This window comes from Ursus arctos, unplaced genomic scaffold (assembly GCF_023065955.2).
Source record: "Ursus arctos isolate Adak ecotype North America unplaced genomic scaffold, UrsArc2.0 scaffold_34, whole genome shotgun sequence".
NCBI classification, from domain to species: Eukaryota; Metazoa; Chordata; class Mammalia; order Carnivora; family Ursidae; genus Ursus; species Ursus arctos.
In genome coordinates, this window is record NW_026623030.1 from 22,750,454 (window position 1) to 22,769,057 (window position 18,604).

An 18,604-nucleotide genomic window follows, 5' to 3' on the forward strand; every position below is an offset into this window, starting at 1 on the left:
TGTGGGGCTGAGTCCCTGAATTTCTAAACAGGCATTTGGGTGATGCCAATGTCACCAGTCCATGGTGGACCACACTTCAAGTAGCTAAGGTTTAAATTCCAAGCACTCAAATCCCTAAATTGCTTGTGGGCCCCCAACATTCCTCTGTGTTTCAAGGTTTTATAAATCCCTGAAGCAATTATAGCTTGACTTCTAATCATAAACACCTCAGAGTTTGCCCCAATCTATGTGGGTCTCTCACGGTCACTTTAAAAAAATTTTTATTTATTTATTTATTTGAGAGAGAGAGAGAGAGAGAGAGAGGGAATGAACAGGGAGAGCGACAGAGTGAGAGGGAGAAGCAGACTCCCCACTGAGCAGGGAACCGATGTGGGGGCTCAATCCCAGGACCCTGAGATCAATAACCTGAGCCGAAGGCAGATGCTTAACAACTGAGCCACCCAGACGTCCCTCACGGTCACTTTCTGTGACTGCCTTGTCTTGGACCAACTCCTATTCAACAAACACCGAGTACCCACTCAACACAAGGCTGGCACTGGTGCTGGGAATATGGAAAGATCCAATCCCTGCTTGATAGTCTCCTTCATGTGTCAGGAAAATGCCTGAAGTCTGTGAGCTCTGTTTCCAGGTAATAATAACAGCAGACACTTAGGTTGTACTTAGCATGTGCAAGGCACTGTTCCAAGCACTTTATACACATTAACCCTTTTAACCCACTCTAGGCAATAGGTTCAGTGATTAACTTCATTCTGCAGGAGTGGAACAAGGGTCATGGAAATGAAGTCACCTACCTGAAAATGAAACTATTTAAACCCCCCACCCCAGGAAAAGAAAGTTATATATTTGGGATTAAAGGATGCTCTTGGGTAGTATCATGAACTTGACCGTGGTAGGCCAGTGGGTAAGTAGTTATACCTGACTGGGGCAGAGGCATGAAGAGGGAGAAGGTTTATATAATTCAGGACTCTTGGTTGTAAGCAGCAGAATCCCAACTCAAAGTAGCTTAAGCATAAAGGGAAAACTGTTGCTCACATATCTGAACAGCATAGGACTAGCTTCAGGGATGGCTAGATCCAACAGCTCAAACAAGACTGGCAGGGTTTGATTTCTTTCTCTTGGCTCTGCTTCCCTCTGAAAAGAAGCTGTCCTCTGTTTCTCTCACCATGGCTGGCTTCCCCAGTAATTTGGGGCACATAGCGGCTGGCAGCCCCAGGGTCACATGCTCCCAGAGGAAAAAGGACTTTTCTCCTTGTCATGTTCATCTGTAAGTCACAGGGAAGTTTTGTTGGAATGCACCCACATCCAAGCATGTACATACTGTCCATGGTTGCTTTCCTGTTACACTGGCAGAGATGAGGAGCTGGGACAGAAACCATGTGGCCCATAAAGCATACACGCTTACTATCCGCCCATTTCCAGAAAAACCTATTTTAGACTGCAACAATAACAACAATAACACTGAGCTAACATACACTAAGTACACAGTATATACCCGATACAGTTCTAGGCGCTCGTTTGTCTCTTAAAAAATGCAGTGAGGTGGGAAAACTAAAACCTGAAGAGGTTAAGAGCAGTCAAGCTCAACGTCGGGCAGCCAGCAAGCACGAGAGCTGGGTTTTGAAATCAGCAGCATGACCCCAAATCCCATACCCTTAACAGCTCTGCTAATCAAACAAGGGTCTTCTGGAAGCTTCAGTAGGTTGGTTTTTCTAAATCAGGGTGTGATTTTCCAACTACTGGTTCAAGAAACACACATGTATTTTCTGAAGTATAAATGCTAAAGCAAATGGTGAATCCCACACAGAGCTCCCACTGCTCGTGAGCTGTTTAGCGCTGCCCCATCCATGCTCTGATGGACAGAACTGTCCCAATGAACCACTGGGGTCTCTTAGTGGACAGACTGGCCCGAACCCGCATGAGCTTGCTGAGACTTCGTGTCCCAGAAGTAGGGGCTTTAATGCCACTTGAGTCCAACATGGGTGCCAGCCCTTGTCCACTGAGGGCCCCACGCAGGAACTCCGGAGATAAACCCACCTCCCTTGAGATGGGATCTCACCAGGTCCCACCACAGAATTCTGAGGAGCCCATGAACCTCTGATGTTTCTCATTAATTTGTAAAGCCCTGCCTAGTTAGTTGTTGGGGCAGCCCCAAAGATGGAGTCTTGTCTCCTGCCCTCAGTGGGTCATTGGGACACTTCGGGCTGTGGGGATAGAGACCTTTACTGCCAGTAGAGGGAGGCAGGAGCTGATGGTCAGAAGCATGTGCCATGTTCAAAAGAAAGTCCACGGCTTCTTAATCTTGGATTCAAATTCTGATGTTGCCACTTAGCAGCTCTGTGATCGTGAGCTAGGTGTTTCCTCTCTCTGAGCCTCAGTTTCCCCCTCTATAAAATGGGTGCCAATGTAACACCCTCCCCCCCTTGAAGGGTACCTGTGACTTTAAGAGATAACTTATAGCAAGCATCTGGCACAGCATGTGAAAGCTGAGAGAATGGGCTTTGCAGCCATACTGGCTTAGTTTCAAATCCTGTCTATACTACACTGCTGTGCAATCACTACTTTGCTGAGCCTCAGTTTCCTTATCTGTATAATGGGAATCAGTGTAGAACTTGCCTCTTGGGGTTGTTGTGAGGATTAACTCAGCTTATGGGTGGTTAGGACTGACACAGTAAAATGCTCAGCAGCTTTAGTTTTTTGTTTTTCTTTTTTTAACCATCAGATGGGTAATTGCTGAGGTTGTAACAAGGTTTGAGGGGGGCACATGTCACACAACAGAGGAAACACCCAATCATCACACTTACGAACTACAAAAGGATCAGCTTTAGCTTTTAAAGATTACCTTCAACCAAGGCAAGCAAGAGATGATCATCTTAGCAATCCAGTGTACCTTTACTTTCTGAGCTAAGGGTAACAGAACTGGCCTCTAGGAAGATTGTCCCAGCCCCTGGGGAAGTGATCCAGTGTTCCAGGGCCCTGGTGCTGGGGGAGCCAGCCCTTCAAATACCCCAGCTCCACAGAGCTCCCTGCTACTGAGGTTTGGGGCCAGGTCCCCAGCGCAGACATCCTTCTAATGGGTTTCCTGCATCAGTGCCCCCAGGGCTGTGCAGATATAACTGAAGGGATGCTCTGCACGGGGCCTCAGAGCCAGGGAAAGGTGGTCTGCCTGGTCCCTGGACATGGCAAGGTCCTCTAAGGGCCTGGCCTAGGTTTCTCACCTCCAGCCGACAGGACTCTTGAGTTCCAATGGCATACCTACCCCCTGCATCCCTCGGGGAGGCCATCTCAGATCTCCCATGGCCAAGAGGGAACCCTGGGCTCCTGCCTGCTCCCCATTCTTTCTTCCAGTGTCTTCCCCATCTCAGGAAAAGGTGGCACATCCATCCAGATGTTCATGCCAGGAGCCCGAGAAGCATTTCCATTCACTCCATCCTGCCACATTAAATCATCTACCAGTGAGCCCCATCAGCTCCACTTTTCGTGAAGCCCAAACCATTCTCCAACCCTACCCAGCCTCCTCCTGGCCATCTGCTTGCCCCCATAATGCTGTTTCAGAGGGATTCCCAATAATGCTGTCAAATGGCATTACTTCTCTTTGTACCCCTCTGTCAGCTCTGTGGGCACTAAGTGTGGCTAAGGAGGCCTGTACAGCCAGGTGTAGCCTTGCTCTCCCCCTGCACCTCCAATCCCCAACAGCTGTGGTCACACGAGCTCTCAGTCCTGCAAGAACCCTCCCTGATACAAGCCACACACACGTACACATGCACATGCACACACACACACACACACACACACACCACACACACCACACACACACCCAGACATGCAGATATTCACAGAGGTCAAGCACACACCCAGACACAGAGATAAAAACACATGCACCCAGACACATCCCACACTACCCAGACACATACACCTCTTCCCATGGCAGACTTATATTTCATGATCCATCTAATAACCCCCTTGCCCTGCTGCTCTACCATGGCATGTTGTTGATTTGTTTTGCAAGATCACAATTTGTGATTCTTTTATCCTATTTGTTTACATGCTTCTTATTGGTCCCCCCAGCCCCCTTCTAGACTGTTCATGCCATGAGAGACCATTTTTCTTTTGTTCATTGCTATGTTCTCGGTACCCAGCATACAGTAGGCACTTCATAAGCATTGAAGGAAGGAAGGAATAATCCCCTAATCTCTTTTCTGTTTTAATAAGGGGGCTGCACTTGCATGCTGGTCTATGGGTTCAAGTGTCCCGGAAAAAACAAATAAATGTGGAACAGCCAAAAGGGGGTTAGAAGTTCAGGAGACTTACCATTCACTCTATGCTTACTTTTAATGTCTCAGTTTAAAAGATTACATGTATACTGCTTATAGAATAATGCATCTTTGAAAATTAATCTTTTAAAATAGGATACTCCAGCGGTTCTCCAAGCTGGCCCAGCATCCTGGCTGGAAAGGCCAGGCTGGGTTCCCGGGTGGGTGCTGTCAACATCTTTCTGGGTAGGAGTGAGGGGTCTAAACAGCAGCTGGGTTTGAAAGCTGGGGGTCTGCATAGTTCTCCTCAGGCCTGAGGGGACGGGGCTGGGGTGGAGGCCTCATGTGGGTCCCATTTCCTGTGCTCTCTGTCTTCCTGGCAGCCTGTGTTCCAATGAAGGAAATTAAGTTTGTCTACGGCTGGATGTTCCTGAAGCCACATGGCCAGCTGTGGGAATCGAGGGCACAAGGAGAGGGATTGTGGTTTGACAGTTTTTCCTAGACTCTTTGCAGGAATGGATGCTGAAGAGACTGGCTTATAATCACAAGGTCTGCCCTCATATCATTTCTTTTAAATAGAAAGATATATGTTACACATAGAGCCCTGTTCAATATCATTATCTCAAAAATTTCCCTTATCCTGAATGATTTAAAAATATTTTGCAATGAGATTCCCCGGTCCCGCAGACCTCAGTTTTGCCACATCCTCATGTGGGTGCTCCAGGCTTTTAAAATGGCTCTTTCCTCCTAAAGTCCAGTTTTCTGCCCAATACCAAGCTGACTTTTCACCCTACCCAATTACACGATGACTGACTTCCTCCAAGTGTCTGATCTTCTTAGAGAAGACCGAGGTTTAAGAAGAAGAAGGAGGAGGAGGAAGAGGAGGAGGAGAGGAAGAGGAAGAGGAAGAGGAGGAGGAGGAGGAGGAGGAGGAGGAGGAAGAGGAGGAGGAGGAAGAGGAGGAAGAGGAGGAAGAGGAGGAAGAGGAGGAAGAGGAGGAGGAGGAAGAAGAAGAAGAAGAAGAAGAAGAAGAAGAAGAAGAAGAAGAAGAAGAAGAAGAAGAAGAAGAAGGAGAGGAGGAAGAAAACAATCAAAGGGGCTTCCAGTTGGTCATTTGCTACTAATCTCCCTGCCCCCGACCACACTGCTGAGTCCTTCCTATCTGTAGGGTGGAGAGAAGAGGCGATTGCCTCTGATCATCTGTTTTTACCTGAGATAATTAAAAACTGTTTTCCTATTAACCTGTTTCACTGATGTCTGTCTGCCTAGCCTCTTTTCTTTGAACCTCCTTGATTGTGTCTCTATGAAATCATGTTGATCCTTCGCACATCTCTACAGGGATCTGGTCTAATATCTGTCTTCTGAAGTTCCCATTTGCTTACTGCTCCCTGGACAATCTCAGGTTGAGATAATGTGCCAGTCCCCCACCATGCCTGCATGGACAGCCAGTGAATATTCCCCTTCAAATGCACCTCCTGGAATATCTGTTAGTTGTTAGCTGTTAATAAAGCCACAAATTACTATCCCTGAGTGACACTTTCATCCTCTCCAGCTCCCTTCACTATCTAAAAATGACTTATAGGGTAGATATGGCAAATGTATAGCATTCAAGTGGCCACTGCCACCTCACATGCCAGTGGCAGACATTACTAATGGATTGCCCACTTCTACCCTGCAATCCAACCACTGATGAATCCGGTCAGCTGGATCTCTACGGTAGAGCTCAAATCAAATCAATTGTTGCCCATCCTCCATCCTCCACCATTCCTTGTTCAGACACCTAAAAAAACCTTGAACCTGACCTTCTAGCTTCTCCCTCTTTTTCCTTTCCCAGAGTGACTTTTTAAAAAAAGCTTTGATTTTTTAAACATAAACCAGATACTGGCACTTTCCTACTGAAAATCCTCCAATGGCTTCCCACTGCAATTAGAATAGGATGCCAACTCTCTCCTATGCTCAAGCCCTGCATGACCTGGCCTTCCTGGTATCTACTGTCAGCTTCTCCCAACTGGAATGTGAATTCCTTTAGGGGAAGGATTTTATCTGTTCAGTTTGAGACAGTGGCCCTAGTGCCTTCAGCAGTGCCGGGCACATCAAATGTTTATAGACTGAATGAGACTCTTTTTCGCTGATCCAGAATGTGGTCTAAGAATCCTTCTCAATGTGACATTCCAGGAAGCTACTGCTGAATCGTCAGAGTTCGCATGCAAGATGCAACCCACATTTAAAGCTTATCTGGGCAAGTCTATGCACCTCCAGTTATTTGGGAATGAGGCAATGTATAAATAAATCATTTTAGCCCTCCTGACCAGCTTACTTTCTTTCATTATATGTACAGAAACATTTAATCCTTTATTCTTGGTAGTGGAAAATGGTTTGGTGAGGCTAAGGTTTGGGCCCAAGAGGGCTGCTGATGGGATCCCTCAGCTTGGGTATCTGATGACAGCCACCTTGCTGAGTCTGTGAGGAGCTTCATCTGTGTTGGGACCAATGCATCAATGAGGCTGCACCGCAGAGAAAGATGCTCAGGAAAGTCAGGCCATGTGCTGCTACCTCCTTAGGACATCACCCTTCACAACAGGTTGAGTCACCATGATGGCTGGAAATAGGTTCTAGAAAATCTAAACTTCTGGAAGGCCCAGGAGTCCCAGAACTAGAGGAACCATTGGGAGGCAGAGGAAAAATAATCTAAAAGAAGGAGCCATGATTGGGGTGAGCTCTGGTTTCCCTGTCCAGGGACATCTTGGAGCAAGAGGTGAACATTTCTGGTGTTTCTGCCAGGTTTCTTGGGAAACGGGGATGCTGGCAGGAGGAAAAGTGGATGGAGGGAGAGAAGAGTAATTAGTGCTATTAATTACATCTCAACCACAGCCTGCGTTTCTGCCCCGGGATTAAAGAAACATTCATTTGGAACGACTATTAAGGTCTTAAATTCAATGCTTCACAAATCAGGGCGGTGGAATGAAATTTCTTTCTCTGTAGGGACCAGGAGGCAGAGAGCAGAGAATTTTCTATCCAGGTTACTGCAGCCCAGCTGGAAAAGCCCAGGTTTGTGAGGCAGGGTGGAAGAAGGTTTGCTGGTTATTGTTGTTGGCGGTGCTTTTTTTTTCTTTTTTTCCTAAAGCTGCTTCAGGCGGGGACGTGTTCCAAATGTATAATCTAATATGCTATAAAAGTCACTAATGTGATTATACTTTTATATCATATTAGAGGAAATGAATACTAATTCAATACCAAACACTAATTCGGTAGAACCCCAAATTGCTGAGAGGCTGCAAAACATTTACTAAGCTGAACTTCCCACGGCTGATACTGAGAGTCGTGGTGCTTTTAGGATTTGCTACAACCAGTTTTTGAGTTGGGCAGTCAGAGATTCCAGGGTCTGCTGGGGTCTGCCATCTCCCCTGTGGTGGACAGATGCTGGGGTGGCTGCCCCGGGGAACATACGTTCTGCCCCCTTATGGGGCACTTCTCAATGCTCCGAAGAATTTTTCAAATCATAAGGAATGCAAATCCATTTGGATTTTTAAATTAAGCATGTTGTTCGACAGGACAGCATTGGCAGATGGGAGACAGGCTGCCTCTAAATCCGAGTCAAGGTTGGGAACAGCTTCGCAGAAGGAAGACTGCCAAGAACTGTGTCCTAGGAACTTATATTAATGGCCAACACTTACTGAGCATTTACTGTGAGACAGGCACTGTTAAACGCTTTCCTTCCATTCATTCATTCATTCATTCAATGCTCAAGAGGACCCTACGAAATTGTAAACTTTTTTATGCCCATTTGACAGATGAGAAAAATGGAGATTCAGAGAGATGAAGTGACTGGTCTAAGGGCTAAGAGCTGAGATGCCAGGCCAGGCTATCTGGCTCCAGAAATGCATTCTGAGTCACTCAACTTAATTGCTTCTATGTAAGGAGTCGGGCCCACTGAACCGACAATTACCCTTTACCTGCATTATCTCATGCTACTCTCGAGGCAACTCTTAGGTTGGTTTATTATTAATCCTATTGTACAGATGAGCAAACTGAGGTTCAGAAAAGTGATCTAACTTGCTCAATGTCACAAACTACAAAGGAAGCTTCAGAGCCAGGATTCAAACTCAAGGCTGGCCAGCTCCAAAGCTAGGGCTCATGAGCACTTTACTATAAACCTCCTAAGTTCCCAAAACCAAGGCCACAATCCTCAGAAGATTCCCGTACCTTTCCCTGCCCAAAGTGCTGTTCAATAACCCCTCTCACACCAGCTTCTTCATGTCCTGGAAACTTTTCTCCTCCCACTTCTGACCTGGGAGTCCAGGGAAGGGCAGTTTGGGTCAGCTTCTGGAACAATTCTCATTCCCTGAAGTCTCTCTTGTGGGATGCTGGACTCCTTGTTCTTCCCACACCTCCATCTCATGGGTACACTGTCCCATTTTATTATCAAACATCACCCACATCTCCCCATCCTGGCCAGCCACATCCAGAAACGCAGGGCCAGAATTACGATGTGTCGGCTCACCTTCATAAATAATATTTTGCAATTTCCTCGTCCGGGGGCATGGATAAATTATTCTTCTGCGTCAAGGTTACAATGATCAAAAAGGTGGCCTGGCTGGCCTTCCTTGAGAGTAGGGATAAAAAGGAGGCTCTGATTACATCGAGGCGCCAGGCTGAGGGGGGAGCCCCAGGCCCTGGGCTTCTGCTTTGTGGCTGCACAACAATCAGATATCTGAAAATGCATGAACTCTGATTTTAAGGTCCTGCTGGAGAAGGAATTGACGTGACAAGCAAGTCTGACTTTCACATCATTCATAGGGGTTGACAGAAAGAGCCTTCTGATTAGAGCGCAGTTAGCACTGTTTCCTTGTTCCCTTCACTGAGAGCCCCCATCCACCCTGCCACAGTCACACACACACACACACACACACACACACACACACGAGTGCTCTCTCTACACAGGGTGTTATGGACTGAATTGTGTCTTCTAAAATTCCTATGTTGGAGTTTTAACCCTCATTACCTCAGAATGTGACCTTATTTGGGTATTTGGAGATAGGGTCTTTATAGAGGTGAGCAAGTTAAAATGAGGCTCCTGGTCCAATATGACCAGTGTCCTTATAAAAAGGGGAAATCTGGACATAGACATGCATAGAAGGAGGACTTCCTGGTGAACATGAAGATGCCCATCTGCAAGCCAAGGAGAGAGCCCTCAGAAGAAACCAATGCTGCTGACACCTTGATCTCAAACTCCAGAACCGCGAGAACGTAAATTTCTGTTGAAGCCACCCAGTCTGGGGTACTTTGTTATGTCCACCTGAGCAAATGAATGCACTGGGACATACTTTAAAAAAATTCCAGAACCAAGGTATCAAGTGGATCCCACTGGAAGACAGTTATCAATAGTATCTGAGGCTAATTTGTGTTCTTAATCATATACCTGCTTGTGGTCTCTGTCCCTACTAGAATAGAAGCTTCATGAGGGCAGGCATATCTGTCCACCACTATATTCCCAGAAGCTAGAACAGCACCTGGCTGAATGAATTCACTGAATGAATGAGTCTGTGAATGAATGAACAAAGGCCAGGAAGAATGAATTTTGCTTTCACACACTGCAATTTGAAGAATGCATCCTTCTACCTGGAAGGATGGCAGGCAGAGATGCCTCTTAAAACAGAATTCAGCGGCCTACCCCAGCAAGAATATCCCTATAACTTGGGCTGCTTCGTGGGCTGCAGAGTATAAAAAGCAAAAGAGGGTTTTGCCCCCAGCTCTAACAGCCCCCTACCGCCCACTCCTCCACTGCCATTTCTTTAGGTGCTCAATGAATATTCAATGAAAAACTAAACAAATGGCAACAGAAAGCCCAATTCTTGATAACCACTTAGAAATGGCTGAGGAGATGGCCAGGTGAAATCCATGAGCATTTGATGGTGGGAGCCAGCCTGGCCAGCCTTCTGTGACTTCTCAGCCAGCCAAGAGATCTCCCTGCCCTCCCAGGGAAGGCCTACAGCACCAGACCCTTCTCTGGCTGGCCGTCAGCACTAAGGGCTGGTGACAGCACAGCCTATCCCTCCCCACACACACTTATGACAGCCCCCCACCCAATCTTAGCAAGATGGCAGCAGGCTACAGCCTCCCCCTCTGCCGCCTGCTCTTCATGCATCCAGTAGGCGCCCAATTCTCACTGCCCTCCCAAATCCGGACGAAACTGCGAATTCTCCCTGTCAGTGCTGTATATCACTTTGAGATATATACCATATTAGCAGAAAGAACTGAATTATATTGCATTCATGATGCAATTAAACACTTCACTAGGAATCAATGTAAAACTGATGAGGCCTGAAAGTAGTGCATATGGCTTAGAACATTATAAAACATTACCTTCACTCAAATCCTTTTCAGTAGCAATTTAAATCTTCTTACAGTTACTGCTGCCAATGGTAAACCATCTACTGATTCATAACAGTGCATGGTAACGAATGAATTTTTTTAAAAATTTATTCAACTACTAAATTACCCATGAAACCGGAATAGCTGACAGGAGTAATCTGAATTATTATTAGCTCTGCAAGTATTCTGCATTAGCCAATTTAAAACCACGGTTCTCAGGCAGGAACCAGTTAGTACAGCCAGAGTGTTAAATGACTGCAATAGTTCTTCATTTTACTGCTGCTTACATTTAAAGGTCAAGAGATAAAAATTACATATGACTCCAAACATAGGAAGGGTGTTTATCTTTTTCTACGAATCGGGTCAGTTGTAAACTTTAAGAAACATCTGAGATGCAATTGTATAAACGCAAAGGCCTACGGAATATTCAGAGATCACAAGGCTGGGGGTGGGGGTTGTTTCTTCTCCCTCTTCCATCACTGCAAAAAAAGATGGCATGCCCCTCCTCTTTGTGGTCCTGAAACTTGCTCCCCTCCAAAATCTAGTCCGTTTTTCCTCTCTGACCTCCACATGCCCCCAAGCTTCTCCCACTGCTTGGGTGGCTCTGGAAGGATCTCAAAGCCACAGAGAGAGGAAGTCACAGGAGTAGAAGCTCCCTCTCCACCAAGAGGTCACTTGGTCCAGCCCTCTACCTCCCGCCTGCAGTAGCAGCAAGACAGAATCTTCCAGGGCCTAACCCCTTCTCTAACTGCCTTACTGTCCACACCCACCGCCTGTTGGTCCCCCCTCCCCCTTCAAAAGCCCAGAGGAAAAACCAAAGTGAGAGAAATAAATAAAGAAGCAGCTTTCTTCGGGAGTCCAATGTTATCAATGCATGACTGAACAAGGACCATAAAGCACAAGCCTTGCTTCTTTCCATGGCTCAGGCAAGATGGGCACGTGGGTTTTGAGCTCTGTAGAAGGAAGAGAAGAGCGAAGCAAATTCAAGGCAGCTTTTTTTTTTTTTTTTAATTTCCTCTCTTCAGGGGTTTGGGGGAAGTTTTTTTTTCCCTTTAGCCACCAAGTTAATATATGCTCATTATAAAAAATTCAAATGACAGAGAAGCACACAAAGAAGAAAGTTTGACAGCCCAGTTTTTCCACTCCGAATCAGCTATCAATAATGATTTAGCACCTACTATGTGCCAGGGCACTGGGGATACAGATGTGAACAAAACCACTGGAACACTCTGGGGTCCACTCTTCAGGCTTTTTTCTACGCACAAACTAACATGTACATTCATAGGTAGAATTTTTTTTTTTTTTAAGATTTTCTTTATTTATTTGACAGGGAGAGAGACAGCCAGTGAGAGAGGGAACACAGGCAGGGGGAGTGGGAGAGGAAGAAGCAGGCTCCCAGTGGAGGAGCCCGATGTGGGGCTCGATCCCAGGACCCTGGGATCACACCCTGAGCTGAAGGCAGACGCTTAACGACTGAGCCACCCAGGCGCCCCCAAAGATAGAATTTTCCCCCCAAATAGCATCCTATTCCACCACATTCTTTATTCATCCAATAAAGTGTCCTGACATCTTTAATGGAAAGACTACAATTCCACTATGTGTGTGGACCACGTACCTACACAGACCTGCACGGACATGCTTTTACTAATATGAACAACCTTACAATTGGGCACTGTTCAAGCTACAAGTAAGGGTGGGCTCAGCCTTATGCCAAAAGGGATGTTCAAGCTGTCTGGGCATTTTAAGGGTGAGGGGGTCCGGGCAGTGGGGACTCTCCTGTGAAAAAATCTTTCAACAGGCAAAGGAAGCATGTGTGCCCCCTACCCGCCCCAATGACCTTTTTTGCACAAGCTGATTTCCATCCATTGATGTGGCTTTAAAATGGTGTTATACGCAAGTAATGAATCATGGAACTTTACACCAAAAACCAGGGATGCACTGTATGGTGACTAACATAACATAATAAAAAATTATTATAAAAAATAAAAAATAAAATAAAATATGGGCTCTCACATGTTTGTGAGCAGCAGCAACTTGCAGGCTGGCGCGTCTACCTTGGTGAGAGCGACAGCAACTGTCTGATATCCTCTGGGCTGCCAGGAGGCCCCGTTAAACCAGTGGGTCTAACTGGGGGTGAGTTTGCCCCCTGGGGGTCATTTGGTAATGTCTGGAGACATTTTTGGCCATCTCACTTTGAGGGGGTGGGAAGTGTGCACTATTGGCATCTAGTAGAGGGAGCCCAGGGATGCTGTTACATAATCAACAATGCTTAGGATGGCCCCCCAAAACAAAGGATTAGCCAACCCAAAATGTCAATAGTGTCAAGTTCAACCTTGCTGCTGGGGCAGACTAGGGTGGTATGGTTGAAAGACTGGATTTTGGACAGACAGAGGTGTGTTCAAGGCCCAGTTCAGCCATCTGCTAGCTGTGTGACCTTGGACAAATGTATCAACCTCTCTGAACCTCAGTACTGTTCGTGTCCTTGACTACTTATTAACAGTATCTACTAAGAGTTATTGGGAGGAATCCATGAGATAATCGGTGTCAAGTATGCAGTGCAGCATCATTTATTATCACTGGTATTATCAGTAGTAGCAGCAGTAATGAAAGCAGTAGTATTTTTATTGTGGTAAAATATACGTAACATAAAATTTACTATTTTTAAGTGTACAGTTGAATGGCATTAGTTGTGCACCCATCACCAGCATCTACCTCCAGGACTTTTCATCTTGCAACACTGAAACTCGGTATGCATAAAACACTAATTCCCCAGCCCTTGGCAGCCACCGCTCTACTTTCTGTCTCTATGAACTTGAGTCCTCTGGGTGTCAATCATACAGTATGATACAGCAGAATTATACAGTATCTGTCCTTTTCTGACTGGCTTACTTCACTCAGCTTAATGTCCTAAAGGTTCATCCATATTACAGCATGGGTCACACTGCCTTCCTTTTCTAAAATATTTATTTATTTTTCAGAGAGACAGAGAGAGAGAACACGAACAGGAGGCAGGGGCAGAGGGAGAGACAGACTCCCTGCTAAGCAGGGAGCCCAATGCAGGACTCAACCCCAGAACCCTGGGATCATGACCTGAGCTGAACAACTGCCTTCTTTTTGAAGGCTGAATAATATTCCATCGTATGAACAGACCACAGTTGTTTATCCACTCATCTGTCGATGGGCACTTGGGTTGCTTCTACCTTTTGGCTATTGTAATTAATGCTGCTGTGAACATGGGTGTAGAAATATCTGTTCATGTTCCTGCTTTCAATTCTTTTGGGTATATACCCAGAAGGGGAACTGCTGGGCTATATGGTAATTCTATTTTTAATGTTTTGAGGAGCTGCCATACTATTTTCCACCACAGTTGCACCATTGTACTGGAAGAAATATTTTTAGGGACAGGCCAAGGACCAGGTCCTGGGTAGAGAATCTCCCTTGACCAGTCTATCCATGTGTCCGAGGATCTGGACCACCCAAAAGTCTCACTTCCCAAGCCCAGCTGGATATATCAGCTTCCTGGACATGTCTCCCTGGGTCTTTTCCACCTTTGGCTGTTATATCTCAGGGATCTGCTCCAGGCCAGTGGCTGTGCCTTCCTCCTCTGCCAGGTGATCCCACGACAGCCTTGCAGGTGCTCAGCTCCAAGGGGGCACCATCATCCATTTTCATACTGTCTCCTCTCAAATACAGAGTCTGTTATCAAACCTGGCTCCATGTAATCTAGCAGTTGGGGCCCCCAGCCTCCAAGAGCTGGATCCTGGAGCTGGGAGAGTAGGAGGGCCTCAGGTTTTTGCTCAGCCCCTCACTCCACATGTGGCTGTGCCAGGGAAAAGGGGGCTTCCCTGGGCAGAGAGTACACAGTGGATGCCCTTTGGGCTGTGGGGACAGAGACAGTGAGAATGGATCATGGGGACAAAAATCTCAGCCGTTTCTGTGCTGCTCTGATCTGGCCACCTTCCCAGGGGAGCAGAACGCCAGGCCTGGGAATCAGATAAATCTGGGTTCCAATTCCAGCTTGATGAGCACCTACTAAACGGTGTTACACTCTGGGCACTCTGTAGATAATATCCCACGGTTCATTTCATTTGTAACTGTCATATCAGCCCTGGGAGATCAGAGCTAATGTCACCTCCATTTTACAGAAGAGGAAACTGAGGCTCGGACGACTGAAGCAATTCTATCACAGCTGCACAGAACTGTTAGTGGTGGAGCTGGGATTCAAACCCAGGGGGGTCTCAGTCAAAACCCAGACCATTATACTAGACTGCCATGTAGCACCAGGCTTGTTACTGACCCTGACTCTGTTTACTCTTCTGTAAAATAGGATAATGAGAAAACCCACCTGTGGCAAGCACTACACATTGGGCTCCCCCAAAGCTATTCCAACCCCCTTTTCCTTTATCATCTGTATTTGTTTGCTAGGGCCGCACAACAAAGTACCACAGACTGGGTAGCTTTAAATAACAGAAAATTCTTTTCTGACAATTCTGGAGGACAGAGTTTTAGATCGAGGTGTTGGCAGGGCTGGCTTCTTCTGAGGCCTCTCTCCTTGGCTTGTAGAGGGCTATCTTTCCTGTGTCTTCACATGGTCTTTCTTCTGTATGTATACGTCTTGTCCTAATCACCCCTTCTTATAAGGACACCAGTCGTACTGGATTAGGGCTCATCCCAACGATCTTATTTTAACTTAACTACCTTTCAAGGTCAAGGTAATTACTGATCTCTAAATATAGCCACATTCTGAGGTACCGGGGATTAGGACTCCAAACCGCAAATTTTGAGGGGACATAATTCAGCCACTACATCACCTTTTACCAGAGGATAGAAAGTTACAAGGTCAGTTTCCCAGCCTCTCATGCAGCTTCAAGTGGCCAGTAAGAGTCCCAGACAATGAGATGAAGAGTAGATGTCCCTGAAGAGGGCTTCGCTTCCTGACCTAAAAGGTAAAATCCTCACTGGAAGAAAACCTTTGCCTTCTGTCCTTTTGGCCTTCCCTTCTTTTCCTTCCTGGCCTGCAAACATGAGACCGGGAGGAGAAGCAGCCATCTTGCAGCTATGAAGATGGAGGCCAATACGGCAGAATGGAAAGACAGAGGGTCACCTACCTGTGAACTTTGTCATTTGAGAAAAATAAACCCTCAAGCTGTCCTTTGGTAAGTAGATAAACTGTGGTGTACCCAGACAATGGAGCATTATTCAGTGCTAAAAAGAAATGAGCTATTGAGCCATGTAAAGACATGGAGGAACCTTAATGGCATATTATTAAGTGAAAGAAGCCAATCTGAAAAGGCTACATACCGTATGGTGCCAACTCTAGGACATTCTGGAAAAGGCAAAACCATGGAGACAGTAAAAAGATCAGGGGTTGCTGGGGGTTAGCTGGAGGGAAGGATGAGCAGGCAGAACACACAAGATTTTTAGGGCAGTGAAAATACTCTATATGATATTCTAATGGTAGACACATGCCCTTATACATTTCTCCAAATACACAGAATATACAACACCAAGAGTGAATCCTGATGGAAACTGGACTTTGGGTGACGATGTGCCAGTGTAGGCTCATCAACTGTAACAAACATACCCCTCTGGTGAGGAATGCTGATGTGGGGGATGATACATACATGGGGGCAAAGGGTATATGGGAAATCTCTGTACTTCCTGTTCAATTTTTCTATGAACCTAAAACTGCTCCAAAAATAAAGGTTCTTTAAAAAAAAACAACACCCATAAACTTAAGGCATCACTGACTGAGTTTCCAGTTACTAGCAGCTGAGTATATTACTAATAGGAATAGTCCTTCCAGGACCTCATGATCTAACAAGAGGGATCATAAGGCAGTACAGGTACCAGGCGGTGGCAGGGTCACTGTGAGTCACACGGGCCTGAGAGGCGTGAGCTCAGTGAAGACCTCTCGGAAGTAGCAGCTGTGCCAGAGCAGAGCCTTGAATGCCAAGTCAATTCGGACTGAGAGCCTCCATCAGGGATGCCAGGCAGGCACCAAGGAAACTCAAAAAGGTTTTGAGCAATAACTAGTTAGTCAGTCCCCAGCCGCACTGGATGAAACCCCTGAGAACAGGAGTCGTGGGAGATGCTGACAGAGAGGGAAACTAAGAGAGTATGTACACACACCCCACACCACACATGCTGGGATAGCGGGTGCTGGACAGCTGCTTAGCACACGTGTGCACATCGGTGGAGAAGGCATCAGGCACTGAGGCTTCTGGAAGAAGAAGTGGGCTCCAACTTGGAAAGGAGGCATTGTCTCTTTAAGTGAGCATAACACTGTATCATCCTTTCTCTTCCTATTTTGGGTTTTATTAGCAAAGCAGTACAATGTTTATACTAGTGGGTATTACATTTGCCAGAACAATTACAGTATGACAAATGGTACATCAATGTAATCCATCAACCTCGCCAAGACAGGAATCCTTTACTCGGGACTGCCATTAATTCTGCGCTCCCGTCTCTGGGGTCCTGGGCCCGTGTAGCCATGACAACGCGGATGACGCCTGGTGTGAATGCTAGGCCTCTGAGAAGGATGGGCACCTTCCTGGTGCCCTGGAATTCAACCTCCGACACCCGCATATTAGTCTACTCGGAGCAAGAAATTAGAGTTTGGGGCTGGAACAACGCACGGCACTTGGGGGGAGGGGTATTTTTTTCTCCTTCATCACGGCGCACTGCCCCAGAAGTGGAGAGGAATACACACCTATGGGTAGTGTGGCCCACTTGTCACTGGTTGCTGGACACCAGCTCCAAAGCCAGGAGCAAATTCAGGCAGGGATGCGTCAAGTCTCAATAGCAATGGCAGCTTTTAAGGAAAGGGAACAGGGACTCACAGTATAAAGATATTGATCATCTGGAGAGGGGGAGAAAGGAAAGTCATTTTTTTGATTTATACAGAAAGCCTCTGAGATTCTGAAAAAGCAAACACCTATCTAGGCACACAGAGGAAAGATGATTTGATGCACAAAAGGCCCAGATCTCCTCTGTCTGGTCAACTCTAGTTCCAAATGGTTGATATATAATTTCTTGACCCTGGGCTCCCTCTACCTCCTCCAGCTGTGGCTTCTAGGAGCAGTTAAATCCCAGTGGTTACACAAGCCCTCAGACAAGACTGCAGCCATCAGCTGCAAATTCACCAGGAGTTTCAGAGTTCCCCGATTCATCCCAACCGGCAAATTACAAGCCGGGAGCGGCTTTATAAAATATGAAACGGCTGCTGTCAGTTTTTCCATCACTTCTACATATTTTGCTGTTAACAAAAGGAACCGATAACCACTTCTCATAAGGAAAAACAAGAATAAAATCAAAGGCCCCTAATGGAGACAATCTCCAAAGTGCAACAACACAAGCCCATTTCTTTTCTTTCTTTTTTTTTTCTTCCTTCCCTGACAAATCAATCTGGCCATGGTCCAAGGATACAGGCAGACAGACGGAGCTACCTCACCTGTTTTATTAAGCCATTACCAGAATCATTTTATTCCCATTTATAATGTTCAATACATGGTCTGAAGACTTTTCTAATATAGTAATTAGATGGAACACTAGATAGATGGATTAAATTGGGACAATATTTTATGCCATTGTACTTTGCTTTACAATATTCTGCCTGGCTTCTGAGATACCGAAGTGTGAGCATGTATATATAAATATATCCCTTTTATTCTAGATGGGAAGGCTGTACTTTGCATGTGGCTCATCTCAGCATGAGACTTCCCATTTGGAAATCTGATGGAAATTTATGAATCCATGATAGAACTCGCCAGGAAATCCATCCTACATTCTGTCCCCCTGCCCCCAAGCAAAGGTTGCCCAAGCATCAACACCGTTGTCATGGTCACTGCAGCCGACATTTACTGGGTGCTTACTAAGGACCAGGCATAGAGCTGAGACCTTGACATTTATCAGGAGGTCACATAACTTGGGGGCTCAGGAGCCCAGGCTTTGAAATTGCCCACAGCTGGGACTTAAATTCT

General features: G+C 46.1%; 1 protein-coding gene and 1 non-coding gene across 3 annotated transcripts in view; both read right to left on the reverse strand.

The window, feature by feature from the left end:
• CUX2 (cut like homeobox 2) overlaps nucleotides 1–18,604 on the reverse strand; it is a 257,661-nt gene that overhangs the window by 145,154 nt on the left and 93,903 nt on the right. The gene's annotated exons all lie outside the window — the stretch shown is intronic.
• Nucleotides 2,714–2,816, reverse strand: LOC113267130 (small nucleolar RNA U13). The gene has a single exon (XR_003320605.1). It is a non-coding gene; the product is annotated as a small nucleolar RNA U13 (small nucleolar RNA).